The sequence below is a fragment of the Megalops cyprinoides genome, chromosome 7 (assembly GCF_013368585.1).
Source record: "Megalops cyprinoides isolate fMegCyp1 chromosome 7, fMegCyp1.pri, whole genome shotgun sequence".
Taxonomy (NCBI): Eukaryota; Metazoa; Chordata; class Actinopteri; order Elopiformes; family Megalopidae; genus Megalops; species Megalops cyprinoides.
In genome coordinates, this window is record NC_050589.1 from 26,397,957 (window position 1) to 26,409,799 (window position 11,843).

Sequence of the window (11,843 nt, forward strand, 5' to 3'; positions counted from 1 at the left end):
AATGCAGTTAAGCAAGTCTAATCATGACACAAATGCCTGACTCTGACAAGCAAAGTTATGTTTCTGTCCATGGGATATGAGACAATAACTTATTATATTCATTATATTTTCATACCCGGTTGGATAAAGAAAGTGATTCTTACATTTGTCGGAAGGGAAAGATTGCATAAACTATCAGAATTTATAGTCTTATTTCCAGGCCTTGAAAATAGGATCACAGTCTTGTCTATATGTGTATTCCTGTTGCATGTATTTTGCAGCAATGTCTTCAAATTAGTTACTGGAGTTATTGGAATTTCAGTTAAAGAACTCTGATTTCTCAAGTACGCCTTGACATATATTTTTAAAGTTAGCTTGAATAATACTACTGGGAAATGAGTAGGGTGTTATTTGTAACAGTGACAGTATTATGGAATCACTCAATGTCACATCCATTGCACAAGTGAAATCAGCTGATTTCTCTCTTTCATGTTCCTTTTAAATCAAACGCCAGGCTTGTTTTGGCCTGATGTTTTGTAAGACATGTTTTACTCATATTTGAGTAAGATATTTGCATATAGAATAGCATTAAATGTAAAAAGTAGCATTTTTTTGGCAAATAAAATTCCAGCTTTGATCAGGGGTGTCACAATGAATGTAGGAAAAATGCTGGCAACTCTCCCAGCCTCTTCCTCCATGATTTGTTTGTCTTAATCATTCACATTAATACATTATCAACACCCATTTTGAATCTTGTGTTACACATTATAATGGCCTTGAGAGCAAGAGAAGTTACATGTCATACATAATTCAGGGAAGAGTCTAGCAATGTAATAGGCCAGGAGCTGTTGTCTCATGTGACCTACACCCCGTGCAAACATACAAACACCAAGTAGAAGTGGGCAGTGGTAAAGGGGAGGGAAACACAGAAGTATCAGAGCTGTGGTTTCAGCCAAGCCAGCCACAATGTCCAGCCAATGTTCAAATGTTGAACTTTCATGATTTCATAATTGTGCTCAGGGTTATTGACTTGGATTGACTCAAATTGACTTAGACATATCTTGTCAATCACTGAAAATTTTAGAGATATTGAATTTCTTTAATGGCATATCATGACAATCTCTTGGCAGAAAGTCATAATGGTTCATAGTTATTCTTGGAGAAATATCTGATTTAATTATATATTATATTTATCCTGTATTTAAACAACTGAAACACACATTTGCAGCTTGTCAGAACTGGGGCCTTTTTTTGGGAACAGCCTTTTGGTAGAAAAACAGAAACAATATCGCTATAGCTGGGTCTATTCCAGCACCTATCCTACCCTATCTAGGATTTCTCTTCCCAATACTTTGTGACAGCACTGTCTGTGTTGCCCCTAGTGGTGAGGTTCAGATCTTGTTCTCCTGATCTGCACTGCACTTAGTGAAGGGCCCACAGGCAGTACGCTTATAACAACCTCTACCACCTCTGTGTGCAAAGTCACATTACCCAACATAGCCCATGGCTATGACATCATTGAAGTTGTGCTGATATGCCACGAGGCTGCACTTACCTGGAGAGGGCAGGTGTGGGACATAAGGTAGGACTATTAGTCCAAACTTTTTGCCTTGATTGATTTGTTTCATTAAAATAATGAATAATATTTGTCACCATCTTCTCGTTCTCTTTGCCATTTACGATTTATTTACACATCTTACGTAACATACCTGGGTCACAGACAGCAGCATGAATCTAACTATTGACATACTTGTAAATAAAAATATAATAAACACAAACTTGTTCTATAATTCTGGAGCACAATTTACTCTCATCTCAAGAAAAAGTTCAATGAATAAATAATCTGGTGTTGGAATAGATTAAAAAAGGCTGCAGCTATTTAAATAACTAGGCAAATTTAGCCAGTGGAGAACTGCAGTGAAAATCAGTATGTACTAAGGGCCCCCAGGGACTCAGTGTAACAACCCTGGGATAGAGGTAAAAAAAGCAAACAGTCCCCTGTTGGTGTGAAAATACTCAGCAGGTAAACACAGGAAGAAAAGCAAGTCTGAGATTCATATTCAGGGATTATCTTCTTTGTGGTCTGTTTCAGAGTGGTGCATATGTGTGAAATGATGGAGCAGGTAGGATCTGCTCCTGTTTGTTTCCTTTGACTCCACCTTAGTTTACTCCTTAGCTGACTTAGTTTTCTCTCTTCCCTTGCTTGCAGTAGTTTTATGCCGTTTGCACTTTGCTGTTAATGTCTTGCTTTATGACAATAATGACAAAAGCTGCTCTCTTTTCAGAGACCCCCTCAGTATCACGGTTGTTTTCTGTACGGAGTCACAGGAAAGCAAAGCTTGGAGGGAAAAAAATGGGTAAGAACTTAAATCTTGATCCATAAGCACCATTCAGTAACAACCCTGTCAGGGGAATGCTAGGAACACCAGCTAAAGGATGGCCAGCTGTGCTCTTTGCTGACCCAGCAGTCTTTTTATGCTCTCTACAGTCCAGCTCGCTAACAGAGAGAGGCCGTTTAGGTGAGACGCAGAGGAAGGTGGCAAAATAAAATCACTCCGGTAGAACATTCCGAGAAATCCTGTTATGGGCCAAAATCCTACAGAGGGTACAGCAAGTGGCCATGTTAAGCTTAGGTCAAATGCTCTCTATGGCTTTTCTAACCCCTTAAAGGGCCCACTAACCCCTTAAAGTTGATAAAATCAGTGAACTATTTTGCCTTCATGGCATATTGGGATGACTTAAAGTCGTCTTTTCCCACTTGTTGTGTATTGCATGTTCTGAGAAAGACCGTTGCTGAGGAGAGGACAATGTCCTGCAAAGGACAATGGTGCAGATGGCTTCAGCTACACTGTGCTCTAATAAACAGTGCTGGCGGGGTGTGGCAGAAATGCTGGCACCTCTGGCTGTTTGTCCTCTGGCTTACTGTCAAATGGGACATGGGCACCAGAAGGACATGAGCTTATAACCTAGCTTTGCCATTGGTGTTATATCCAGAGTAATAATCCACTTTTAAAATGTTGTCCTCAATGAATAACAGACACAGAAATGCTATCGCTGTAAATTGGCTAATATGAGGCCATCCTCTTATAACTTGAATAATGGCCAACATAATGTGAGCAGCCATTCCCATGGTGATGCCATCTGGAGGCATGCTTAATGGTCCCCAAACGTAGGGTTGTCCGGTGAAGCTGGGTCCCAGATCCTTCACTGTGAGGGGCTGCTGTTCTTAGCAATGCAGACAGGGGGCACCTTAGCACACTTCTCCAGAAGGTGAGCATTGTCCCAGAGCAGACAGGTGAAGTAACTTCAAACCTCAACAAACAACAAATCCAAAATAAATATATAAAGATAAATTTATACTAAATACTGTAGCATGAGGTTTATAAGAAACAGGTGAGAACACATACCCAGAATCCCTGGGACACAATAGGGAGACCAATGAGATGGGAACGACCAATTATGATGAAGACAAAATAAAGGGGTACCACACTGAAAACTTACCCAGTGCAACAATACAATGAATTAATGTCAAATCTGACTGATTTATGTTGTAATTGTTTCATGCATGGTACATTCACAGCCACAAAATCTACAGCTGTTTGTGACACTATCCTAATACCTATGCTACTACTACTATGACTACTACAGTGATGACTGCTATTAAAAGCTTCACAATTCAGTAACTTATTCCAGAGATTCCAGGCGTCAGAAAAAAAAATTCCCCCCAAAAGGACTGATATGTATTCTCTCAGATGATTGGTTGCCATAAGATTATTAAGTGTGCTACCATCTCTGCTTTTGCACACAGTTTTGTTACTAAATGTCCACAGTAAGAAGACAGGCAACAGGGAAAGAAGAGGGGTTTAGCAGATTAGCAAGTATTCACGAGCACTGATGTGAATGAACGTCTACCCCCTGGCTTTTGCGCTGAAAAATTAGGCAGAATAAAGTCACAGAGATTGACAGCGATATGACAGAGATAAGCATCCCGCCTTATGCCCAAGCTCTGTGAGTCACAAGAGAGACAGAGAGAGAGAGAGAGAGAGAGAGAGAGATGGAGCACATCCATTCAAATCAGCACAGTACTTCACAGACATGTAGGCCACAGTCCCCAGATAAAAAGGAACCACTCAGGACATCCCACTTCCAATCCCACAATCCCAGCTGAGTGCGGCTGAGGCAACCTGGGACCTTAGAATGGATCTGAAGCCCACTTACACGAGGATGTGGCAAGTTGCAGCTGGGCCACTAAAGGAGAGCACCAAAGGGCCCAGGCGACATCAAACAGCGGGGTTTGAGGATGGAGGAACATCTGTTCACCCTTCAGCAGGCGTGGAGGGCTGGAGCCGCATTAATGTTATGTCTCTGATTAAAGTGAGAATGCAATGGCAGAGGTCAATACTATGGCCGTAGCGTGTGTAAATAAAGATGGGATTATTGATAAAGCTCTGCATACCAGTCACATGATCTGAATAGAGTGTCCCCATGATCACTCAGATATTTGTAACCATCATGCGTTTCTTTTTTTAAATATGGGCCTGCATTTACAAAAGTTCTTCAATGAACTTGCTAACAGGCAAAAAAGTGTTACCTCTGGGCGGCAATATAGCATAGTGGTAAGCAGGACTCATTGCTGGTTCAATGTACCTACCTGTTGTACCTTTGGGAAAGTTACTTAACCCAGAATTGCCTCAATAAATATCCAGCTGTATAAATGGGTAACGTAAAAATTGTAATCTATGTAAGTTGCTCTGGATAAGAGCATCTGCAAATGCCAATAATGTAAGTAATGTAACCTCTCAGTATTCACTGATCTACTCTGCAAAGCAGCTCATACAGTTTACAGGCGCATAATAAATATTCACTGATAATGATAATCTACGACAAAGCTCTGGTCAAGTGTGGCATGATTTTGAGCAAGAGTGAGGCTGATGCAAGGTTAAAAGGGCAAATGTATACAGTAGGAAAAAGGTCAATGAATCAGGACTCAGGCAACTGGTGACCAGATTCAATGTCTAACCAGTTACCGCACAGTGCTGTCTTAACGTTGCCTTAATGTTGCTGTTGCTGCCACAATATCCCTGGAGCTAGCTTCCCCTCTAAGTCAGGAAAAATGTTTCCTTGTAATACTGTCTGGGCCTGTGGTAAAAAATGGTGAGATTATTTATGTAAAAAGGATCTCGAGCCTAACAAGAAGCTGGACTCTGTAATCCTGAATTTAAGTTAAGCATCCAACATTGTCATTGAATGAACTACTTCAATTATCCTCTTTCATGTCCTGGCTGTATTTCCAGGAAAATTTCAGGCTGCAAGTTGGGCCTCCCCTCATCCTATTATCCTCCAGTAGCTAGTATATGATTTTCAATGCTTACAATTTTACACCTTCTGTAACCCTTGGTAAAGAATGGAGTATTGTACTAGAATTATGAGGGTAAAATACTTGTGAAACTGCAGAGCTCACTAAGGGTAATTTTTATAGCTATTGTGGATAGACCACCTTAGTTCATTTGTGCTGAAGCCATTTTTTTCATCATTGTAGTTGTAGTCATTGTTATAACTGCAGGTATGAACGGGTGTTTCAGAGTTGCACATTAACTGCAATGCCAGACACTGCCCTGGAAGTGCAGGTAAGGTAGATTGAATAACTTGTTGCTATGACAGGGATTGTGGTTATTGTCTTTCAAACATCAAGATCCACGAGGGGCTGAATGTGAGAACGCTTGACTTTGCTGAACGTCACTTCAGGAGTTATCGCTGACACATCCCTAATATTCCTGGGGCAAGCCACGCTGCCTATGTCACTGGTTATGGATCTCGTTCCATTATAGTCCCATTACTCTCCCTCTCCATCAATAACGGGAGCTTGCGGCCATTGTCTGGGCTCTTTCCAAATCTGCCAGCCTCCATCTGAAGCCTCGTCCGTCTCCAGCTGCTCTGGCTGACCCCAGTCTCACATCGTGGACACTGGCGTGCTTGTGAGCAATTTACGAAATCAGTGCCATTTCCTGTCCCATCGCTCCCTGGCGGACTCTGTTACCTTCGGCGATGGCTGTCCGCTCTTTTCAATGATGGCAGTGGTGGCATGTGCTCTGAAGTGGGTCACATGTCACCCTGAGATTTTACATAGCCTGCCAGCCATGTCACCTCTACAGCCAATCCCGTTGCTCCCACGTGACACGCATCCCATGAGCTTCGATGCTTGCCAGTCACTCTCTCTGCTGTGATTTTATAGGATATTCCCCTTCCACTGTCTGTACCACCAAGTCTCCCAGTGTACAATTTGTTTCTTCACCTGCGAAAGATTACTGGCTTTGGAAAACTGCCAGGAAACCAGATGACAAAATAGTCCCGCTTCGAGTTGCCACCCAGAGCCTGTATTGCAGCAACAGCTGTACAGTTCTGCACAAACACATAGGGTTTGCAGCTTGGTGCAGTTCTGCTATCAGACTCAGCTCTTTCTCACAAGCATCCAGCAAGGCTAGCCAAAATATGGAGAGGAGGAGGCCATCCATATTATAATGAGCTGAAAGACACAATTGGCACCAACAAGCAGGTGGGTGCATTAGGGCTAATGGTGTGGAGGAAGTGAAAATGGCCACTAGCAGAACCTCCAGATGGCAAATCGCACATTGATGGGCTGCTGCCCACAGCCGTCTTCCAGTGACTTGAGGTGGGAGGCTTGAAGTCATCTCAGAGCTACGTCTGTATGTCTGAGGCTTAACTTAACTCAGAGAGATGCTCTCTGTGAGAAATAGGACATGCAGAATAATCACTGCAACACTGCACATCACCATTCATCACCATCAGAAGCAGGTTTGGCTCCTTTTTGAGGATTATAGCATCAATGACTTGTTTTCACATGGCTTGGAATTTGTTTACCCTCAACAACAAAAGCCTAATTGGTATTAGGAGGATACTTACGGTTATTTATGGACTTTTGCAGAGGAGTTGCAGCAGTTAATTTGGAACTGAATCCATTATCTCTTATCGGAATGGCACACACCATACAGTGAGAGCCGAAAAGAACTATGTATGCCGGGTTTATCAAATAAATACATGCTAATGGTTTTTTGGCTATTTACTGCAAGCTGCTTCAGAAAAGTCTCTCACGCAAGAACCACGAGGCAGTTTTACATTGAGTGCTTCCCATTCCACAGGGGAATTTGATGCAATGTCAAACAGCTTCTGAAATAGAGGTGTGATGTATTTCATCAGCATCCACTCTCCTCAGTTCATACAGTACGTGCTAAAGGAGATCTCTTTACATGACTGACAAATTTTGACACCTTTTTGACACATTGCTGGAGCCCAGCATTAACAGCTCCACAGACATCTGTCAAAGCACAGCAATATCACAGCCTCCTGAACATTGCTGATTCTTGAGACAGGGAGAGTGTAGTATTTCACTTAGAAGAGGTACTGTTGCCAAGGAACATCTATCTATCCCTGGAGAAATCTGTAACCTAAATGGGAGTGACTGGGCCACACAGAGCAAAACTAACACTAGAGTTATAAGAACAAAACATGATGGATTTGAGGCAGATTTGCAGTGTGGGGGTGGGGGGTGGGGGGTCAATTTCAGTCCCAAGGACACTAACCCAAATTTCTATGGATTTTTTTTTTTTTTACAATTTGAAAGCTGTTCTAAACAGTTCTGGACCCTCTTTTACAAGCCAATCCTTTCCACGTTCACAGCTAATTGTGCTTATGTTATTTGTTGCACAACGTGTCTGACATCACATTACAGACAACTTTGTGTTTTTTATCGTTTTGCTGAAGATTACATTAGATAAACATGCTTGACCAAGATTCAGGCTGTGATTTATGGCTACCTCCTCTTGTGCAAGTGTACTGTTTCAAATGCCTGATTGCCTTTTGTTGGACATGGAACCAGGGCATGCTCGTCTTGTAAGATTCACATGCAGTAACACCAGCAATCAATTACAGCACTTTCACTGCATGTAAACAGTACATTTCAAACAGAGGGAATCCGATGTCCATTTCTAAATGGCAAGAACAATTTTTGCATTCAGCCACGTCACCACTGGGTGACAGCTCTGCTCCTCGTGTCTGATTCTGAGTGTATTAAACGGACAGGGTGCTGACATCACATTGCTTAAAACTCAGAATATAACAAAGAAAGCCTCTTGAGAAAAATGTGTCTAGAAGCAAGTTTTGACATTGATTAGGATGACCTATATTCCCTTGATTACTTATATGACATTTTTGAATATTTCACATTATTGTAGTTTCAAATGTAAATCCCTATGCACCTAACCAAACCTTGATAAAGTGGCTCTATCTACTAGTGTAAAAATCCTTGCTTTCTGTGACAGCCATTCAAAGAATCCCTCCTTCACCTCACCTCTGCCTTAATTCTTTATGATGTCCAAAAGGGAGTACAATCTTTGTCTTCACCCTTTATCAGACTCCAAACCAAAGACAGGAAAAGGTTTCCTATTAACGCTACACCTGCATCAAAAGGCCAACCTCTATGCTCCCCAGTACAGACAGTCTGTAGTAAAGAGGTCTCATTATAAAGCACAAACACAGATCATTTTTCCACAGGAAACTGAGAAAACAAACACAGCATGATGTTTGCTTAATGGTGGCAAAATCCTTTATTTACTCTGAGCGACAGATGTAGCTCATCAAAAGATAGTATCAATAGATTTTTTTAAACACTACATAAATTTCAGTGGTAATGTCTGGAACATTTAAGTGTTTATACAATCCCATTTAGAGAGACTCTCCAGGTTTCTGCTAGACCAAAATTGCAACACTGTAATTGTTCCCCAGTGATCCTTCACATAAACCCAAGGCATTGTGAAGGCAGGTTCAACATCCTATATGTCTAATCACAGCAAAGTGGAGCCGGGGTTAATCAAACACGATAATTATTTATAGCCACACAAATGCAAATACACAGAGTGTATCAATTACGTGGCTTTGAAAACACACTGACAGATGCATAAACAGAGGAGAACAAGCTCGCGCTGTGGGTGGTTTTAATTGAGATTCTAATTATCCATCTCCATCTCAGAACGGCGACAAGACAAATAATTACACCATGATGTTTATTCCGTCTTACATTAATCCATCATTCAAAGAGTGTCTGCAGCTCGCTTTGCTGAGGCTGTGTCACATTTGTAAAAGAACAGACAGACAGAGATTCAGCCCCTCTACATACCCATTCATGCTTTTATCTTTGCAGATAACACTTCTCTAGCCTGATTTGTTGGTTGTAGCTAGCAACTCAAGTGAATTGGTATCAATGCAGTGTTAGCAGTTCTAAACAGAACAACAGCACATTTATAAAATCAAGGATGAGGCCTTTACCATCTGAATTAGTACTGGCGGTGATGCAATGATGATGGTTATCGTGCAGATGTTTTATATTGTTTATTTTATGCCTGTTAATAATATTATACGTTATGTTATTTTTAGCAGGCTGCTTTCTGGGGTAGCTGATGATAAGAGGCTTACACAGAGACACAGAGGCAATATCAGCTGCAAACCAACCTCCTTCTGGTACAAGGTTTAGTCCCATACCCATTATGCCACACTTCTGTCACATTTACCATTCTCATTTTTCTTTTTTAACATAATTTTTTCACTCTGTCATTCCCTTGTGCCGCTGGTATCATTCAGTCTTTTCCAAATCGTTCTGTCATTAGTTTATATCTTTGATTTAACCCTATTTTTTACACCAGTAATTTATTTGCCATCACATTCAATTTCAAATTCAATTCTTCTTTGTGGTGTGAAGCCCTGTGAAACCCTCTGTGAAAATCCCATTGCTATACCACACGGATCGATTGGTCAAGATATAAAAAACAGCAAGCGTGAAAATAAAGAAAAGGAGATTGCCTCCTCCCTCTGAAAAACCATTTTTCTTCCCTGTACAGCAGCCCAGATTTCCCCATCTATTCCAAGGCTGTCCTCCTCCTCAGCACTTTCCCAGCCCTCACACTGTAGCCCAGGGGGTCGTGCGCAATGGTACGTCCCTCAGATGACTCCATCTATGTGTTATGCACAAGCCTTTCACACGACACCCTCTGAGAGAGGAGAGATGGTCTGTTCTGAGCTGAGCACCCACTTGGATGTTTTACTGAAGCACCCAAGCATTGCAACAGTGAAGCTGGAGGTTACATGCAGCTTATACAAATATTGGTGGATTGCTACCCCAGTAGGGTAGAAATCTGCAAGCATCTCACCAGATATCCCCCCTAGGTGGCCAAATTTGCTTAAGGGTCAAAGCTGTATGGTGAAGGTGGCTCTAATGAAGAAGAAACCACTGACTGCTATGAACTGCAGCATTTTTTAATATTTAAACCCACTGAAAAGGGCTGGTTACTGGGAGAGGCTTTACATCACACTTTATTTAGAAATCTTCATCAGCCCATTACTAGCCTTTCAGCCATTACATCCACAGAGGGAGAGAGAGTGTGAGAGAGAGAGAGGTAGGGAGAGGAGGGAACAACCTCTTCTGAGCATGAAGAGGATGGCTGTTTTGTGGGATAACTCATAATGTTTCTCTAAAACAAACCAAGGTAATTTAACAGCCGTGAGTTTAATGCAAAAAATACAATGGCATTCATGTGTTGTTACCTCTCTCATTAAAGATACATGATGTCTGTGTTTTATCAGTGTATTACATTTCCAACACAGCTGCTGCCTCTAGTAAGTAGCAACAAACATTTCTTGGGTGGGTTTACTGGTCCCAGTCCCATATGCAGGCACCAATTTCTGTTCAGCTACTGACACCAATCACATTAAGCCAGTTCAAAGGCTGAACAGAGCTATGTCCCAGGTTAACTTTTGACTGTGTTTTATAGATCAGATGTAAACATTAAGTAAACAGTAGCTGTAGAGTGTCATACACCCTCTTTGTTGGTGAACATCAACCCCCCTCCCCTGCAACATGTATCTGGAGCTTCAGAGATTCAGACCATTGAACTTTGCACGTCTAACACTATGAGAAGACTTTCTGTTGTGGATGTTCAGAAATGAATATGAACCTGGGAAAGCCCTAAAATTTATTTCTGTTTCTATCAAAAGAGCCCTCTCTGCCCACTGTGGCCTTATATAGTGAAAGAGCAAGAGGCCGAAAGTGGGATGCTGTGCCTGCATGTGGACACAAAGCACAATTTCACTCACACAAGGGACAGGGCCTGGTGAATTAAGATCACGACACCAATGGCTGACACATCGGACCATCAGGAACTGACCAGAGGGTGGAAAATGGCTCAGTAGAGGCAGACGGGGGAAAACAATGACTCACCTGTCTGGCAGTTTGATTGAGGCATGTGATCGTACACACATTCCTGAAACGAACCCTGCATTCCATTTAATTGCATTTAAAGCATAAACTGGCACTGATTTTATTCAGATTCCCACAGACTAGAATATCCATTACATTAAAATGAAATCAACAAAACTGGCGAGTCCTAAGTGGAGAGAATGATCTTTTTTCACTTCATATTTTGCTGTTTGGATCCTCTCCTAGTGCCTCATTACACCCCCTTTCATCCATTATTCAAACCCTGTTTTATGAATAATAAACCTCTGTTAGTAACTGAGTCCATTTGGAATAACTGCCAGCCTCATGCCAGCGGATTTCCTATTGTACTGCAAACTCAACATTTAAGTTCTATGTACCATACACTTTCAAAGACTGGTGAAGGGTATAATTTGGATCAAGTCAACATAACTATATATTAGTAATAAGCACCTATTTCATATTTAATAGGCCAGAGACTTGTGCTTATGCTTTGAGATGGGAGAAAAACACATGAAATTAAGAATGCCTTTAGAAATTCATGCTCTGGGAGCTTGTTGGCTTCACTGGTAGAGTTCATTAG